A 7,838-nucleotide genomic window follows, 5' to 3' on the forward strand; every position below is an offset into this window, starting at 1 on the left:
ATCTTATATGTAAATTATATCAGGCCATCCTTTTTTAGTTACATATTACATTTGTCAACAATGTTAGTACATTCAACTGCTCTTCGTGTGCATCAGCCATTTGACACGGTGATGGCAAATTCTGGAGTGAAAACAAGGTCTTCAGAGCAGACTATGCTATCCGACAAAGCGCATATCTCGCTGGTTACAGATAGCTCCTCAGAGGAGGATTTAGAGACAGATGACCAGTCCTATTCCCCCCGAGGTGTATGCTCTAACTTGGCAGGGTTATGTTGCTCATATCGTGTGTATGGTGTCTCGCATTTCTATGTCATTTGATTAGTTTAGACATGCTTTGTGTGAATGCCACCTGTTCAGTGTCTAATTACCATATATGTGAATTATGCATTGCCATCTTGTTGCAAGACATTATATATGTGAATTATACAATGCTATCTTGTTGCAAAGGCATTATATATGTGAATTATGCAATGCCATGCTGTTTAGCCAATCATCATGTATGTGAATTATATCATGCTATCATTTTTTTGCATTACGTGTTCCATTTGTAGACAACGTTTGTATATTCAACTACTCTTCCTGTGCATCAGCCATTTGAAGCGGTGATGGAAGTATCTGGAGTGAAAACAAGGTATTCAGAGCAGACAATGCTACCTATTGAAGCAGACATCTTGCTGGTTACAAAGAGCTCCTCAGAGGAGGATTCAGAGACCGATGACCAGTCCTATTTCCCCCCTGAGGTCTATGCTCAAACTTGGCAGGGTTATATTACCCATGTCATGCATGTTGTCTTGCATGGCTTAGTTTTTACATCATATATGGATTGCCATCTGCTTACTTGCTTACTATATAAATCATATATTTGAATTATATCATGCTATCATGTTTACATAGTACATACACATCATCTATCTGAATTATGGCATGGCAACCCATTTAATAAAGACATCATATAGTTATATCATCTCATCCTGTTTAGTGTTTACAGTCATCATATTTTGAATTATGGCATTCTATCCGTGAATGTATGTGAATTATGGCATGCCAACCTATTTAATAAACACATTATATAGTTATGTCATGTCATCCTGTTTACATAGTCTCATATTTTGAACTATGTCTTTCCATCTTTTTTAGTTAGCCATCATAATGTGAAATTGTCTCATGCTATCATGTTTAGTTAGCCATCATATATGTGAAATTGTGTCATGCTATCCTGTTTGGTTAGATAACATAAATATGAATTATTTCATGCCCTCTTTTATTCCCCACTATCCATTGGACATATCTATCATACAATGTCTATACTTTCAGTTACTTTTCTTGTTTATCAGCCATTTGAATTGGAGAGCGTGATGGTAGTATCTAAGGGAGTAACAACACGGTCTTCAGAAAAGATAGTGCTACCAGTTGATGCAGATAGAACCACGGTTGTACTTGCCCAAGGACCAGATCCACCACACATAATCCAGACTCTCGCAGATTGTACCCCTACCTAGTTGGATAGAGAACTAGCTACACCCCTTCAAACCCCAACCCCGGCAGATAGTAACCCAGTTCTAGTTGACACAGCACTGTCTCCACCACAGAGCACCCAAACATGAGCAGTTAGTAAGGGAACTGCAGTGCCCAAAGCACGAGGACCACCACTCCGAATCCCAACTCAACGCTTAAAGGAGAATAAGATTTGTTCTCAGGTCAGGTTCTGTAGCTATGGTTCATACTCCTTTGCTCTTGCATTACTGTATTTACTCATACCAACTATTTTCAAATTTGAAGGATGGAATTGAAACTCCAATGGCACAACATGTATGTTTTAAACCTGTTTCTTTAACTGGTTTGCTGTTGTAACCTGCTCTATGTTGATTTCAGTTTCAATTGAATAAACAATTATGTTCTCATGTCATGCACATTGCAAGTGTTGTTATTGCTCTATAGTTACCCACACTTATATTCTGTCTATTCTGCTTTGTCTTGAACAAATATTATTTGAACTGTGTCTCTATCTTGATTTGGCAACAAAAACTAGAATGATATAGACCATAAAGTGACCATGGTACATAGATATATGTTTGTTTCATGCTGTTATCCTGTCCACTTTACTACTGAACTCATTTACCAAAATGAGTTTCATATACAACATGGTAAACATGTGATGTGTCTGCTTGTTTCTCTTTTAGAATGCGGACAAAATATTGGAGAACAGTACCGCGTTATCCAATGGTAAAGGAAGTAATGCAGATAAGGTTCAAGATAGTGAGACATCCCTGTTGGTCTCCAAGAAAGCTGTTAAAAACTATCTTGACGACAGTGAGGGAACCCAAAAGTCCTGTCTTGATGTAGTGTTCGACTTACTGGCCACTACTGATGGCACAAGCTCTTCGAACTCGCTACCTGAATCAGTTCGTCTTCTTGAGTCACAACTTCAAGTTGAAAGACATCGATCAGATGTGCTACGATAGGAAGCTGAAGGACTGAGGAAGTCCCTGCAGAATTCAGATGCATATTTTCTGGTGCAACAGCAAGCGCTGGAGGATTTAAGCGTCAAACAAGAAAAAGTTAATAAGCTTGCTAAGCATCTTGCCAGCATTATGGGTACCCAGGATATTGTTTCTTGAGATCTTCTGAAGTGGTTTCAGTTCTGGATTTGTTTTGCTGCGGCCTTTATTTGCGTTGGTCGCCAACTTTGACAACCAGTGTATATGATATGCTGCTTTGTTCCCTATATTTGCACTGGTGGCGAACTTTGATGCCCAGTGGATGTAATATGTGTAATAGCCGTGATAGCCTAGCGTTAGTTGCTTGCTTATTTATTTCCTTGTTGTCTTGTTTATTTGTTTGCTTGTAGTCATTGCAGTTCTTTTTCCGCGGTTAGCTAGTGGCTGCAATAACCTATTTTAAAAAACTAGGCCACAATAACCATGGGCTAATATTTACTGTAGTGACACTGGGCCTCCTACTGGCCGTAGAAACAGTGGGCCTTCTATGGGCCGTAGAAACAATGGGCCTTCTACGGGCCGTAGAAACAATGGGCCTTCTGCGGGCCGTATCATCAATGGGCCTTATACGGGCCGTATGACCGATTGGCCAAACATGGGCCAAACATACCACATTATGGTCGTAAACGGGCTAGAGTTGGAATCGTCTGTTCATGGGCCGACCATAATAGGCCATCGTTAATAGGCCGTATTTGATGACGCTATGAAAACGGCCCAACGTATTAACGGACCACAAACGGGCGGACTGTAACCACGGGCTGAACTTGGCCCACAAGCAGAAAATGACAGTAACGGGCCGTAAGTAAATGAATGCTGGAAATGAGCCCAAGAATAAATGGGCTCTGAGAAGGCCGAAAGATAGCATGGGTTGGAAACGGCCCAATGGAATAACGAGCCGTTAATGGGTATAAACTGGTACACTGTTCATTATGGGCCAGTTTCACCACGGGCCGTTAATGGGTGTAAAGTGAGACATTGTTCATTATGGGCCAGTTTCACCACGGGCCGTTAATAGGCCAAGAGTTACATAGGGCCTCATATGGTCCGAAAGACATCATGGGCCATACATGTGCCAGAAGTGAAAACGGGCTGGAATCATATTGGATGGCCCAGATGATGCTACTGGGCCTAATTTGGATAGGGCGTAACGGGCCTTGGGTTAGCGGGCTGTAAATGGGCTATATGCGAACATGCCGTTAACAGGCTTTCCATGGGCCGGCCCGCCACCTTTTGACCAAGTCAAACGGGCCGGCCTTTTCACCGGAATGGGCCTCTGTTGGGCCGTGCCACGTGTCGACGTATCATAGGCGCCTTCCGTCCAATGACTGGATGACATATGTCCCAACGATGAGCCGACACGTGTTTCCTCCAGCCAATGATGATTTTACACGTAGAAAATCCCCATTGGTCGGGGATGTTAACGGGTTATCGGATCCAAAACCTGACCCAATAGCTTAACGGCATTCCGTTACGGTGGATGCCATGTGTCGGTCATCCTTGAGGAAAGCACTTCTGTGACGCGCGATTTATCGTCATGGAAGTGGACACTTCCGTGATGATAATTTTGGTAATGTCATGGAACACTTCTACGACAGCACAAGTATGACTATCTCGATTCTGTCATAAAACCGTCATGGATGTACATGCATGACAAAAAACGCGACCTACTGTGACAAACACGTATCATCACGGAAGTGTATTTTTTGTAGTGTTGGGGCACTCTTTGAAGTTCTTTGTGTTGGTTTGAATAGATGAATCTGAGATTGTGTGATGCATATCGTATAATCATACCCACGGATACTTGAGGTGAAATTGGAGTATCTAGGTGACATTAGGGTTTTGTTTGATTTGTGTCTTAAGGTGTTATTATAGTACGGATTCTAGGATAGATTAAACAGAAAGAATAGCTTCATGTTATTTTACTACGGACTCTTGAATAGATCGATCAGAAAGGATAACTTTGAGGTGGTTTCGTACCCTACCATAATCTCTTTGTTTGTTCTCCGCTATTAGTGACTTTGGAGTGACTCTTTGTTGCATGTTGAGGGATAGTTATATGATCCAATTACGTTATTATTGTTGAGGGAACTTGCACTAGTGAAAGTATGAACCCTAGGCCTTGTTTCAACGCATTGAAATACCGTTTACGCTCACTTTTATCATCAGTTACCTTGCTATTTTTATATTTTCAGATTACAAAAACCTATATCTACCATCCATATTGCACTTGTATCACCATCTCTTCGCCGAACTAGTGCACCTATACAATTTACCATTGTATTGGGTGTGTTGGGGACACAAGAGACTCTTTGTTATTTGGTTGCAGGGTTGTTTGAGAGAGACCATCTTCATCCTACACCTCCCATGGATTGATAAACCTTAGGTCATCCACTTGAGGGAACATTTCTACTATCCTACAAACCTCTGCACTTGGAGGCCCAACAACGTCTTCAAGAAAAAGGTTGTGTAGTAGACATCAAGCTCTTTTCTGGCGCCGTTGCCGGGGAGGTTAGCACTTGAAGGTATATTTTTAGATCTTACAATCGAATCTTTTTGTTTCTTGTTTTAGCACTAGTTTAGTTTATAAAAGAAAACTACAAAAAAAATATGGAATTGAGTTTGCCTCATACGCTTCATCTTTTTAATATCTTTCGTGGGTATGATGGAAAGGGAAATTGTGCCAAAGTGTTAGAAGAAGAATGCATTAAAATGTTTGGCACCAAATCTTTGAATGATGAGCATGATTGCAATGTTATTAGTATGAACTCTTTGAATATCCATAGTACTAATGATGATTGCACTAGTTATGATGAGAATGTCTCTTATAAGCATGTCGATTTTTGTGGAGTGCATAGAGTTTGCAAGTACACACCAATTAGGGAAGATAGATTTTGCAAGAGGCATAAGTACTTAGAAACTAAATGGTTGCAAGAAAGGCTAGATGTGTGTGCTGAAAATTTAATTTTTCTTAGCCGTACTTGTGAACTTTGCAATGAACGTGGTCATTTAACCATCCGATACAAATTGTTTCATGATCTAATCGTTTCCAAAAATTGTGATGACTTGATTTCCCTTGCACATCATAATGAACTTAGTTTGCTTATGGGTTATGAACACATGAAACGTATAACTAACTATCTTCCAGTATTTGCCCATGATAAACTTCTTGATTTTGATCTAGGGGAAATTTATTTGTATTGTGCGGTGAATTGTATTGAAAATACTTATATTGCCAATTACATAAAGAAAACAAAACAAATAGAAGATGAAGAGAATACTAATGAAAGGGAAGAGACTTCCCAATATCCTCCTATTATTTCTTATGATGAATCAGGTAACAAGGAGGAGCCTTCTATTCAACCAATCTCATTAATAAGGAGCTCCAAAAAGAGGATTGAACCCACACATGATGTGAAGAAGAAAAAGAAAAAACGGAGAAGTAAAGGTAAAAGGTATCCCTCCCAAATGATGTCGCTCCTATTACTCCTTGTGATGATGATAATTGCTACACTACTGGTTCTGTCCATACTATTAATGATGAGAGTGATTATGCTTATGATATGAAAAGGCCCAATCTTGGGGATGCTATGTTTGATGAAGATGATGTTTTTGAGAATATATTTTCTGCAATTAATGTTGGTCCCAAGCTTGGGGGTGCTACGTTTAATGAAGATGATATTTTTAGTCTCCCAAGTTTTGATATGCAAATTTATAATGATGATAGCATGCCTCCTACTTATGATGATTATATTGATGAAAGTGGGCTTGGAAGAGTGTCAACTTTAGGAAGTAATGATCCCACTATTTTGGAGGATGTTGAATCTTATTATGATAATTATGAAAGTGGATTTGGAGAGGTCGTGACTTTATTTAGTGATGATTCCACTATCTTGGAAGAGGTTTCAATCGATTATGATGAGAAAAAAGTTGCTACTTATGATAATTATTGTGATGATACATATGCTATAAAAAGTAGTGATGATTATATTTATAAAACTTGTAATGATTATGATTACCCTTTTTCTAAACATTACTCTTTTAATGTGGAAACAATTTATAGTATTCGAGTTTCTTATGATACTCCCACTATTCTGAATGAGAAGAATTTTGCTTGTGTGGAGAGTAATAAAAATTCTATGCTTGTAGATCATGCAAAGAATGCTTTAGGTGCTGGTTATATTGTTGAATTCATTCATGATGCTACTGAAAATTATTATGAGGGAGGAATATATTCCTGTAGGAATTGAAATAATATCAAGTTTCTGCTCTATGTGCTTAAAGTTTTGAAGTCATGCTTGTTTTGCCTTCCTATGCTAGTTGATTATTGTTCCTATAAGTTGTTTGCTCACAAAATCCCTATGCATAGGAAGTGGTTTAGAGTTAAATGTTCTAGTCATATTCTTCATGATGCTCTCTTTATGTTACAATTCTTATCTTTTATGTGAGCATCATCGAAATCATCATGCCTATCTAGGGGTATTAAACGATAGCGCTTGTTGGGAGGCAACCCAACTTTATTCCTTGCCTTTTGTTCCTGTTTAGCAATAAATAATTTATCTAGCCTCTGTTGTTATTGAGTTTTTATGTTTTAATTAGTGTTTGTTCCAAGTAGAACCGTTGGGAAGACTTGGGGAAAGTCTTTGCGATCTTGCTGTAGAACCGTTGGGAAGACTTGGGGAAAGTCTTTGTGATCTTGCTGTAAAAACAGAAACTTTAGCGCTCACGAGAATTGCTGGCATCTTTTACTGGAGAGTGATATTTAGTTAATTCTTTTTGTATATGATTAATAGATAAATTCCTCACGTCCAGAAATTTATTTTAGAATTTTTGGGGTTCCAGAAGTATACATTTGATACAAATTACTACAGACTGTTCTGTTTTTGACAAATTCTGTTTTCTATGTGTTGTTTGCTTATTTTGATGAATCTATGCGTAGTATCGGAGGGTATGAACCATAGATGAGTTGTAATACAGTAGATATTACACCAATATGAATTTAGAATGAGTTCACAACAGTACCTAAGTGGTGATTTATTTTCTTATACTAACGGAGCTTACGAGTTTTCTGTTAAGTTTTGTGTTGTGAAGTTTTCTAGTTTTGGATAAAGATTCAATGGACTATGGAATAAGGAGTGGAAAGAGCCTAAGCTTGGGGATGACCAAGGCACCCCAAGGTAATATTCAAGGAAAACCAAGAGCCTAAGCTTGGGGATGCCCCGGATGGCATCCCCTCTTTCGTCTTCGTTCATCGGTAACTTTACTTGGAGCTATATTTTTATTTACCACATGATATGTGTTTTGCCTGGAGCGTCATTTTATTTTATTTAGTTTTGCTTGATG

This window comes from Triticum urartu, chromosome 3A, assembly GCF_056163025.1.
Source record: "Triticum urartu cultivar PI428250 chromosome 3A, HENAU_Tu73, whole genome shotgun sequence".
Lineage (NCBI taxonomy): Eukaryota > Viridiplantae > Streptophyta > Magnoliopsida > Poales > Poaceae > Triticum > Triticum urartu.